Raw genomic sequence first — 12,758 nt, forward strand, 5'->3', positions numbered from 1 at the left:
ATCCTGGAAAAAATACAGCAAAATAATTTTTAATACACAGCCAAGCTCAAAAGCAAGAAGAAAAAATTCCCAGGGGCCAAGAGCAAGGAAAAAATTTAAAGTCAGAGCATTAAACAAGAGGCTAAAGCTAAAGGAAAGAAATTTGAATTATATGTTCACAGAGATAAAGAAAAAAATCTAAAAAACATAATGCAAAAACAGGAAATTATTTTAAAAATTTAGGAAATAAAAACAGGGAGACATTGAAATTATGATCTCAATGGCAGAACTAGACCTGGCTAAGGAGAGGTTCAGTGAACAGAAAGAGAATGCTGAAGAAATCACCCAGAACACAGCACACAGAGACAGACAGAAAGCATGGCAGAAGACAGTGAGCTTTACTGCCAGAGAGGGAGAATGAAGAGAATGGGGGAGGGGCAATATTTGAGGAAATAATGAGTGAGTGCTTCCCAAAAGTGAAGAAGAGCCTGGGTCCTCAACTTCAAAAACTGAAAGAGCACACCTAAATTCCAAGCAGAAATGGGATAAAGAAAAACAAAAGCATAACTAGCCACATCACAGATCAAAAGATCTCTGGTTACAATATACTGGGGAAGCTGCTATCAGAGCATTCACCGAATTCTCTGACATGGCTCTTCCTATCTTCTTGCTACATTATAGGCTCCTTGAGGGCAGGCTTCTTTCCAGTACATAATATACTGTTAATATCTGCTTGATGCATAAATGAAAGTACAAATGTGTGCAGTGAATTTATATTCATGGGAAAGCATTTTTAAGAGGACACAAAATAATACGGAAGAAACATCATACAAACTCAAGTGTCCATGGGCAAGGCATTCCTCTTGGGACCTGCTTCTTCTTTTGTGTAAAATAAAGGAGTCGTATCTCAATGATGTCAGATATAAAAGCCACCAACAAATATTACAGGACTATAATATTATTTGAGTGGTTTTCTTATTTTCAACAGGCTTACTGACAGGAAATCTGAAAAATTACCTGCCTCCTAGTTGTTTCATACAGGTAGGACAGCTATAAGAGAATAGTGACAACCAACAAACCATAATCATTGAGTCCTGAGGTAGGACCTAAACAAATACACTCATGTACCACCTTTGGTTAATTTACATGCAACACACCAAAGCCAACTGCAAATGTTTCACTTCACAACCAAACTAGACTCTTAGTTTTACCTACATGACATGGACTCATCTAACAAACTCTCACTAGATCAGCATTACAAAAGAGCTCAGCTACAGTCATTCTGTGCATTCTTCCATCTCCATACCTAAATAAGTAAACAGCAAACCATTACCAGTCCAAGACTTATGTGAGAATTGGCTGGGAAAAGTAAGCTGTTAATATATAAAATAGCTAAAATCAATACTGTTGGCTTTTGACTAAGAATATTTAAAATGGCAGGACCTCGAAGTTGTATGTAATTTTATCTGCATTCAAGTTTCAAAATCTATATATGCAAAAGAAAATGTAACAGTTCAAACTGATCAATTTGTATTTAATGTTTGATAACAGCCTGCTTTTTTATTTCTAGAAAAACATCTAAGCTTATTTCTTCATTCTTAAAGAAAACAAGCCTTACAAGGCAGAAAACAACCATTTAGAAAAGAATTAGTCAGAATTTGTTTCTTAAACAGTGAACGTGCTACAACTTTCTGTGAGTTCTTGAGCAAACCAGGAGTTACAGTGATAGATTTGATTACCAGGCAGGAAAAACATGCTAGGAAGTAGACTTTTAAAAACCACTCCAGGGACGAAGAAAAGCTAAACAGATGACAAAAGAAATCCTCGTTTCCAGGTATGAGAATATTAATCTCTTGGGCTTTTGCAGGTAAAGTAGGTAGATGATTCAAGAGGTCATACAAATGATCTCACAGAGGGTGACAACCAGAGACAGCAATTTGGGACAGGTATATTTTAAAGATGTATATTCATCTCTTCATTTCAACACATTTATATGAAGAAACCAGGAATGGTCCAAAAGAGAACAATCAGAATGTTGAGAGATTCAATTTTGTAATACATGAAACAATGGATTTTTATGTTGCAGAATAAGACTGATGGTCCCTGGAAGAAAAAAGTAAGACTGCCAATAAAAGAAAGCTACAGAGAGTTTGTTCTTATACTGGATCTCAAAATTCTGGTCACCCAAAAAAGAAAAGAACTGCCTTTGGAAGTAGTGGGTCAGTGCCATGAGAGATGCCCTAATGGTGCCCCAAGAACAAGCCAGCCACAATGATACAAAGCAGGTTCAAGCACTAAACTGGGAGTTGGGCTAGATTCTAGGATGTTAAAACACAGATTTTATGATTTAAAAAGGGAATGATTTATCAAATAGAAAAAAGAGGGGCGCCTGGGTGGCTCAGTTGTTAAGCGTCTGCCTTAGGCTCAGGTCATGACCCCCCAGGGTCCTGGGATCGAACCCCACATCAGGCTCCCTGCTCCGCGGGAAGCGGGCTTCTCCCTTTCCCACTCCCCCTGCTTGTGTTCCCTCTCTCGCTGTCTCTCTCTCTCTGTCAAATAAATAAATAAAATCTTTAAAAAAAAAAAAAGAGAGAGAGAATAATTAAGAAGTAAAAGTATAGTGATTATGCCTCAAAATACTGTTATCACTTGAGAGGCCATCTTTTCAGAAGATGTCAGGTAAAGATGAGTACAGTATTAGCTGCCAGCATTCATATATTTTTATAGCAAATATAAATGTGGTTAGATAATCATCATCCTGTAAGTGCGTATAAACTTATGTGTAAAAGCGAATGGAATAGCTATGTGCTTAACTCACTGAAACTACAGAACGTATAAACTGTCTTTCCAGTAACATATTATCTCATTAAGACTCAAGTGTTTATAAATGTATGTGGCGAAGCATAAAAAAACACAATCATCATCCTGATGCTTCATGGCAAAATCAGAAGCAAGATGGTGAGGCCAATGGGGTCAGCAAAGGAAATGTTTATAAATATATAAAAGAAAATAGTACGTTCTTTTCCCATGGAACCTACTTACTGTTTCAATGTAAGCTATTCACTGAATTACCTTTTTGTTTATCCTTTTCAAGAAATACCATAATGTGGGCCAGTTCATTCAGTATCCATATCAATTTCATTTTAAAGGAGTATAAAGCAGAAAATTTATATTTTCTGAACAATCTTGTAATACGGGTTCCAGGCATAATTAGGTTGTGTTTACTCAATGCAGTCACACTCAAAGTTTTGATTTGGAGATGATACATGGGGGAGAAAAAAAGAGGGCAGAGCATCCACTTTGCCTATCCAGATCATGGCAAAAGTGGGTGGTTCTAGAGCCAGCAGCTTCTTCCTACTTCAGCAAAGTCTGTAGCAATGTGGCAGCTTTTCCAACTATGGTAAAGATAATGATTTTTTTTCACCAGCAGTGGCAATAGCAACTTTGTCAGCTCGTCTCAGAACAGTCCAAGAGTACTGGGATTAGCTGTTCCTAGAAACTCAGCCTGCTCCTCCAGCCATTCAATTACTTTGTAAGCATCTACTGCTTCCCTATATGAAATCCCTCTCCTTAAACTAATTGGAAATAATGCTGTTGCTTACAGTGGACCCTGTCAATAGCAGGGTAAAATGGACATCATTCTGGAAAATAATTTACAAATACTGTCAAATGAAATGTGTATTTCTAAACATTGATTTGGTGGCCAAATACAAAATTTGTCTTTTAGACTTTTAAAAATACATGTTAAAAATCCTACTTAAATGCACAGAAGGGTATTTTAAAATAGGCCTGAGTGGGGCGCTTGGGTGGCTCAGTCAGTTAAGTGTCTGCCTTTGGCTCAGGTCATGATCCCAGGGTCCTGGGATAGAGTTCCGCATCGGGCTCCCTGCTCAGACAGGAGCCTGCTTCTCCCTCTGCCTACCACTCCCCCTGCTTATGCACACGCGTGCTCTCTGTCAAAAAATAAATAAAATCTTTTAAAAATAAAATAAAATAGGCCCGAGGATAGGAAAAACATCAAATAATGGGGAAAGGACACAAAAGAATGAGAAAAACATGAATTTTTTTTAAATGGTGAAATTATTTGTGTGAAAAAGAAAAGAGAACTAGTAAAGAAATACAGAAAAATCTCAGTTAATCAAGTGGATACTACAATTATGCTGAAATTAGAGAAGAAAAAAAGTCTACAAAGACATCCACCACTTGGTATCTTAAGTCAGTTTTATTTGTAAATAAATTTTTTAAAGTTCAATTTGGATCTTATGATCAAAAAGTTGAACAGAGACATGGAAGATATAAAGAAAGGATCCAAACTAAACTTCTAGAGATAGTAACTATTCCATGCCTGAGATGGAAAAATACACTAAAAAGATTAACAGCAGATTAGACATGGAAAAAGAAAAGATTAATAAACTCAAACACAGCAATTAGAATGATCCAAAATAAAACACAGAAAGAAAACATAAAATTTTTAAAAATCTAAAGCATAACATTGGACAACTTCCAAGAGTTAATGTGTGAAATGGGAGTCCCCAAAAAAGGGAGGGAGCAGAAGAATATTTGAAAAATATTTCAAATTAATGGAAACAGATCCACAAAGTTCAACAAACCCAGACACAAGAAATGAAGAAAACAAGGGGCACCTGGGTACTTCAGCTGGTTGAGCATCCACCTCTTGGTTTCAGCTCAGGTCATGATCTCATGGGTCATGATATCAAGCCCCGCAACAGGCTCCACCCTCAGTAGGGAGTCTGCTTGAAGATTCTCTCCCTCTGCCCCTACCCCCCCACCCGTCTCTCTCTAAAATAAATAAATAAATCTTAAAAAGAAATAAGGAAAACAAAAAAAGAAGAAAAAGAAAGCTGAAAAATTCTTTACCAGCCAACTCACACTATAAGAAATGGTAAAGTCCTTCACAAAGAGACAATGAACAACAGAAATGATATTTATAAGAGTAAATAGATATTTTTCTTATTAATCTCTTTAAAAATGTTTTAAAATGATACTATAATTCTGGGATTTATAATTCTGGGATTTAATGAAAGATGTATGACAATAATACCATAAAAGCCAGGAGGAGAGGAATGAAAGTATACTATTGTTAGGTTTATACAGTATACCTGAAGTAATATAATATCACTTGAAGGTAGACTGTGACAAGTTAAAAATGTGTACTATTATAAACCCTGAAAAATTTTTAAATTAAAAAGCCATTAAAATAAAGAGTTATAGCTTATAAGCCAACAAAGAATTTAAAAAGGCCAAAAGAGATGAGAAGGGGAACAAAGGCAGATGAGACAAACAGAAAACAAACAGGAAGACTTAACCCAACTGTTTCAATAATGTCTTTAGATATAAATAGTCCAAACATCTAAATAAAGAGCAGAGATCGTCAGACTAGATAAAAAAGACCCAACCACATACTGCTTATATAAAGAGCACCTTAAATATAAAGACACAAATGAGTTAAAAGTAGAAAGAAAAGTTGATGCTATGTTAACACTTACCAAAAGAAAGTTGCAGTGCCTATATTATTAACAAAGTAGATTTCAGAGCAAAAAATATTATCACCATGATAAAGATAATCATTTCATAATAATAAGGGGTTATTTTATCAAGAAGACCAAACAATCCTAAATGTTTATGCACCTAATAATAGAGCATCAGATACATGTAGCAAAACTGGGAAAAATAAAACAAATCCAGAATTATAGTCAGCAATTTCACTACCACTCTTTCAACTGAAAGAACAACTAGATTCAAGGATACAGTAGACTTGGAAAACACTATCAATCAACTTGACCTGACTGACACTCATAGAACACACCATCCAACAATAGAGAAATACACATTATTCTAAAGTGTACAACGCACATTTACGAAAAGAGACCATGTTCTGTCCATTAAACAAGCCTCGATAAATTTTAAAGGATTTAACTTATTCAAAATACGTTTACAGACCAAAATGGAATCAAATTAGAAATAAATAAGAGCAAGATCTCTGGAAAGTCCCGAAATTTTGAAAATTAAATAACATACTTAAAAACACCCATGGATCAAAGAAGAAATCAAAGGGAAATTGGAAAGTATTTTGAACTGAACAAAAATGAAACTCAAAAGCAAAATTTGCCAGATGCCACAAAAGCAGAAATGGGGAAATTTATAATCTCTAAATATCTACATTAGAAAATAAGAAAGGTCTCAAAAAAAAAAAATAAGAAAATAAGAAAGGTCTCAAATAAATAACCTTGGCTTCTACCTTAAGAAGCTAGAAAAAGAAGAGCCAATTAAACTCAAAGGAAACAGAGGAAAGGAAATGATGAATATCAAAACAAAAACAGAAACAAAAAAACCAGAAAACAAGTAACAACAGAGAAAATCTATTAAACTGAAAGAATTCTTTGAAATCAATTAAATTGATAAACCTGTGACCAAATGATCAAGAAAAAAGGATAATCAGTGACATAAGCTGAATGTTTGTGTCTCTTCCAAAATTCATATTCATATGTTGAAATCCTAATGCCCATGTGATTATATTAAGAGGTAGGGACTTTGCATGTGATTAGGTGAAGAGCAAGGAGCTCTCATGAATGGAATAATGTCCTTAAAGAGGCCTCAGAGAGGGGCGCCTGGGTGGCTCAACCGGTTAAGGGTCTGCCTTTGGCCCAGGTCATGATCCCAGGGTCCTGAGATCAAGTCCCACATCAGGCTCTCTGTTCAGCAGGGAGTCTGCTTCTCCCTCCTCCCTCTGCCCTGCTTGTGCTCTCTCTCTCAAATAAATAAATAAAATATTTAAAAAAATAAAAAAGAGTCCTCAGAGATATCCCTCACCTCTTCTGCCACATGAGGCTATAATGAGATGTCTGCAACCCAGAAGAAGGCCCTCACCCTGGAGCATGCTGGCACCTTGACCTGGGACTACAGAACTATGAGAAATGAATTTCTATTGTTTATAAACCATCAAGTCTGAGGTATTTTGTTATAACACCCCAGAATGGACTAAGACAATAAGGGAACATTATAAACAATTTTATGTCGATAAATTCAACAATGAAACTGACCAATTCCATAAAAGACACAAATTATCAAAGTACATTAGAAAAGAAACAGATAACCTAAAGAACCTTATATTAAAAATATTGAGACTTTAGTTTAAAACTTGCTCACAAAAAATCTCCATGGGTCCCTGGGTGGCTCAGTCAGTTGAATGTCTGACTCTTGGTTTCAGCTCAGGTCATGATCTCAGGGTCGTGACACTGAGCCCCATACTGGGTTCAGCACTCAGGGAGGAATCTGCTTGAGGTTCTCTCCCTCTCCCTCTGCCCCTCCCTGCCCCTTACACACATGCGTTCTCTCCAAAATAAATAAATAAATAAATCTTTAAAAAAAAAATTTCCAGACCCAGATGGCTTCACTGGTTAATTCTACCAAACCTTAAGTTAGAAATAGTAATACCAATTCTAATTAAACTCTTCTAAAATATTCAAGAGGAGGAAACAATTCCCTCATCATTGTCCTTATGACAAAATCAAAAACATTACAATCAAAGAAAACTACAGACCGATATCCCTTTTGAACACAGATATAAAAATTCTAGACAAGAATTTTAGCAATTAAAATCAAATTAGATATATATAAAAAAGTTAATACAGTATAATCAAGTGTAGTTTATACTAGAAACGTAGGGTTGGTTTAACATTCAAAAAAAAAAAAAAACCACCAACCAGTGTACTTTGCCATATTAACAAACTGTGATGGTTATTTTTATGTGTCAGTTTGACTGGGCTAAGGGATGCCCAGATAGCTGGTAAAACATTATTTCTGGGTGCATCTGTAAGAGCAGTTCCAGAAGATATTAGCATTTGCATGCCCCCCAAAGCAGGTGGGCATTATCCAAATCCACTGAGGGCCTAAATAAAACAAAAAGGCAGAGGAAGGGTGGATGTGCTCTGTTGCTTGAGCTAGCACATCCATCCTTGGATATCAGCACACCTGGTTGTCAGGCCTTCAGACTCCAGCCTTTGGAATCAAACTGACTCAGTAACATTTGCTTCCCTGGTTCTGAGACCTTTGGATTTGGACTAAATGACACCATCAAACTTCCTGGTTCTCCAGTTTACAGATAGCAGGTAGTAGGATTTCTCAGCCTCCATAATCATGTAAGCCAATTCCTATAATAAACCTCTTATCTATATCTATATATCTATAGATAAAGATATCTTATTGGTTCTGTCTCTCTGAACATCCTTGACGAATATACAAAATAAAAAAATAAAAAACATACGATCATCTCAGACAGAACTGCAAGAACTCTTTGGTACATATGACTCCATCCAAACCCCTGCACTAAGAGACTTGAACAAACACTAGCATTGTTTCTAACTTCTCATGGCTGCGTCCCTAGAATGATGATTACAACCCTCTTAAGTTCCTGCCTGGAAAAACTCAAGGTTGCCAAAAGCATTTACTGTTTATTCCAGCCAACACCTAAAGATAGAGCCCCTATATCCCAATCTCTGTAGGAGAGTACAAGCCTAACTTGAGTAAGCACCAGGTAGCAAACCCAGATGGTTTAATCACACTGATCAACTCCTTTCCAACTTTTTGTAAATTTCAACATCCCCGACTCTGCTCAAGCCCCCACTCATTTCCCATTTGTTCCTCCTCTCTCCTCCCTTATTCTCCTTTTAAAATATCCTAGTCACCGCCACACAAAAAGCAGCTGAATTCAGTTCACACTGGACTCTCCTCCCCACTGCAATAGTTATTACTCAATAAAACCTGCCCTTACTGCTTTAACTAGAATACAGCTTTATCTTCAGTAAGACACAGAAAAAAAGCATTTGACAAAACCCATGATCCATTCCTGACCAAAACTCTTAGCAAACTAGAAATGGAAGGGAACTTCAACTTGATACAGGGTATCTACAAAAAACATACAGCTAACATCATACTTAATGTTGAAAGAATAAATGCTTTCACCCTAAGATCAGGAACAACACAAAGACTAGAGACGTTCACTAGGACAAAAAAGGAGAGAGGCATCCATATAAAAAGAGGCAGCGTAAAACACTATTCATAGATGACACAATTGCCTATGTAGAAAATTTAATAGACTCAAAGCTACTAGAACTCATAAGTGAGTTTGCCAAAACTGCAAACAAGATACAAGATATAAGATCAATACACAAACATCAATTTTATTTCTACGTACTAGCAATGAGCAATAGAAAATGAAAATTTTTAAAAACAGTATAATTTACAATGGCAACAAAAATACAAAGTAAATAGGGATAAATCTGACAAAAGGTGTTTAAGACTGATCTATACACTGAAATCTACAAAACATTGCTGAGAGATATTAGAAAAGACTTAAAGAGGAGACATACCTTATTCATGGGTCAAGACTCAGTATTGTTAAATGTCAGTTCTCCCTCAAATTGAACTACAAATTCAATAATCCCAATAAAAATCCCAGCAGACTTTTGTGTAGAAACTGACAATCTGATTCTTAAATTCATATGGAAGTGCAAAAAAACTAAGATAGGCAAAACACGTTTGAAAAAGAACACTATCTGATTTTCAAGACTTATTATTAAGCTGGAGTGTTTATGACAGTGTGGTATTACACTTGATCTTAGCCAAAAGGCCGAGGGGCTATTCATGTAAAGATAGTAAATAGATCACTTAAACAGAAAAGAGTAAAGAAATAAGCACACACATATTTGGGCAACTGATATAAGGTAATGCGATGAGAAAAGACAGTCCAATCTATTCAACAAATGTTACTAGAACTGGATATACAAAAAAAAAAAAATTGTATTGGATATATACTTCATACAATATACAAAAATTAATTCAAAATAGATCACAGACATATGTGTAAAACCAAAATTATAAAAGTTCCAAGATACTATTTGCGCCTTTGGGTTAAAGTGAAGCTTTCTTAATAGAAGACCAAAAATACAATAAATACAAGGACAAAAAGGATAAACTTGACTTCACCAAAATTTAAAAAGTTAAAACCAAACTTTAGTCTTCAAAAGACACTGGCAGGAACATTAAAAGACAATCCAGACATTGGGAGAAAACATTTGTAAAGCATATATCTGATAAAGGACTTGTATCTAGAATACATACAGAATGCTCAAAATTTGACAGTAAGAAAAAAGGCCACCAATTTTTTAAGTGGACAAAAGATTTAAAGAGGCTTTTCAACAAAAAAGACAAGGATGGTAAATAAGCACATGAAAAGATGCTCAATATCATTACTCGTGAGGGAAATGCAAATTAAAACCACAATGAGATGCTAGTATACACCTATTTAGATGCTAAAATTAAAAAGACAGACCATATCAAGTGTTGGCAGAGATGCAGAAGAACTGGAACTCCCCTCCTTCTGGTAGGAATGTCAAATGGTACAATCATTTTGGAAAACAGTTTGGCGGTGTCTTAAAAAGTTAAACATACATCTACCATATGTTTCTACTACTAGGTATTTACCCAAGGGAAAGGAAATATATGTCCATACAAGGGCTTGTATGAATGTTAGGAGCAGCCTTATTCATAACAACCAAAAACTGGAAACAATCCAAATGTCCATCAACAGGAGAATGAATAAAGGAATTGTGATAAATTCATACAATGAATACTACTCAGCAAGAAAAGGACACAACTTGGTACACACACACACACACACACACACTGGAATATTCTCTCAACCATCAAAAAAAATGAAATCTTGCCATTTGCAATGACATGGATGGAACTAAGGGGATATATACTAAGTGAAATAAGTCAGTCAGAGAAAGACAAGTATCATATGATTTCACTCAAATGTGGAATTTAAGAAACAAAACAGATGAACATAGGGGAAGGGAAGGAAAAATAGGATGAAACAGAGAAGGAGACAAACCATAAGAGACTCTAACTATAGGAAACAAACTGAGGGTTGCTAGAGGGGAGGTGGTGAGGGGATGGGGTAACTGGGTGATGGGCATTAAGGAGGGCATGTGATGTAATGAGCACTGGATGCTATATGCAACTGATGAATCACTAAATTACCTCTGAAACTAATAACACACTATATATTAATTAAATTAAATTTTTAAATTTTTAAATAAATAAAAAAAGGACATAACTATTGATACACACAACTTGGATGAATCTCAAAAGAATTAATCTTTGAAAAAAAGCTAGATTTAAAAAGTACATAACAGGGGCGCCTGGGTGGCTCAGTTGGTTAAGCGACTGCCTTCAGCTCAGGTCATGATCCTGGAGTCCCTGGATCGAGTCCTGCATTGGGCTCCCTGCTCCGCAGGGAGTCTGCTTCTCCCTTTAACCCTCCCTCCTCTCATGTGCTCTCTCTCTCTCGTTCTCTCTCTCTCAAATAAATACATAAAATCTTTAAAAAAAAAAAGTACATAACATATAATTCCATCTATATAAAACCCTAGAAAATGCAAACTAATCTACAGTGAAAGAAAGCAGATCAATGATTGTTTGAGGAAGGGGCATAAGGAAACTTTTGTGAGTGATGGATATGTTCACAATCTTGCTTGAGAAGATACTATACACTTTAAACATGTATTGTTTATTATATGTCAATTATACTTTAATAAAGCTGTTTAAAACTGAAATAAGGGGCGCCTGGGTGGCTCAGTCGTTAAGCGTCTAAAACTGAAATAAGGGGCGCCTGGGTGGCTCAGTCGTTAAGCGTCTGTCTTCGGCTCAGGTCATGATCCCAGGGTCCTGGGATCGAGCCCCGCATCGGGCTCCCTGCTCAGCGGGAAGCCTGCTCCTCCCTCTCCCACTCTCCCTGCTTGTGTTCCCTCTCTCGCTGTGTCTCTCTCTGTCAAATAAATAAAATCTAAAAAAAGAAATAAAACATAACAAAAAATAATCTTGAAAAATGTAACAGGACCTATCTATCGAACCACAAGACAGTTTAAGTCTGGATAAGAAATTAATCAGTAACTCTCTAAACTGTAAGAAAAAAAATATCCTCCCAAATGCAAACAACCTCCATATCAGATTTCTAAATGCAGACCAGAGTCTGGAAGGCAATGGATCGATACTTACAAAACACTAAGAAAAAAAAAAATCCTCCAGAAACATCTACCCAGTTCATAAGCAACAGCAGCAGAAATCCTTTTATTATAAAACATTCCTCGTAATTCCACAGTGGTCCCCATACCATTAAAACTAAATTCATTCATTCATTCATCAACTGTATTGACTTATACTCTGTAAAAGTCATTAACTCTTCTTAGAACTGTAGAGATACGGGCTCCTGCAGTGGATGCTACAGAATCACGCATCTGATAAACATAGGTAAAACTGTCGACGTTAAGGGTTACATTATTTGATTCTGGGTAAACTGCAAGGCTCCGCTCTTCTCACAAGATTCAGAAGGTATAAAATCGTTACTGATGGAATGAACTGTCTCATGCTATCCCAGAGACTGAGATAAAGCTCAACCTTTGCAGTTCTGAGAACAGTGGGTGGATGAGCAGGAAGGAAGGAGTGCCTCTATCTGCCCGGCTTCTCTTTCCCTCCTGCCTCCTCTCCCAAACACAGGAGATCAGAAATCATACCAAAGAATCCTGTTTTGAACTCACTGTGCCAGGGAAACTGGATAAAGGCAAACAGACTCCAATGGACAAAAATGTGCCTTCCAAATCAATTCTGACACCACATTTCAGAACCGAGACAGCCACAGAAGTCATTTTCAGCACTGCGCCATCTGCTGCCAAACGGTTACAGGGCCCTGCAAGCTC

The 12,758-nt window shown here is 36.4% G+C and overlaps 1 protein-coding gene and 1 pseudogene across 6 annotated transcripts in view; both read right to left on the bottom strand.

Annotated features, from left to right (window-relative positions):
• The window catches only part of MARCHF8 (membrane associated ring-CH-type finger 8), a 135,413-nt gene that overhangs the window by 53,429 nt on the left and 69,226 nt on the right, over positions 1-12,758 (bottom strand). The window lies entirely within an intron of this gene.
• On the bottom strand, positions 9,482-9,640 carry LOC118553071 (U2 spliceosomal RNA; annotated as a pseudogene).

Source organism: Halichoerus grypus, chromosome 7 (genome assembly GCF_964656455.1).
Source record: "Halichoerus grypus chromosome 7, mHalGry1.hap1.1, whole genome shotgun sequence".
Lineage (NCBI taxonomy): Eukaryota > Metazoa > Chordata > Mammalia > Carnivora > Phocidae > Halichoerus > Halichoerus grypus.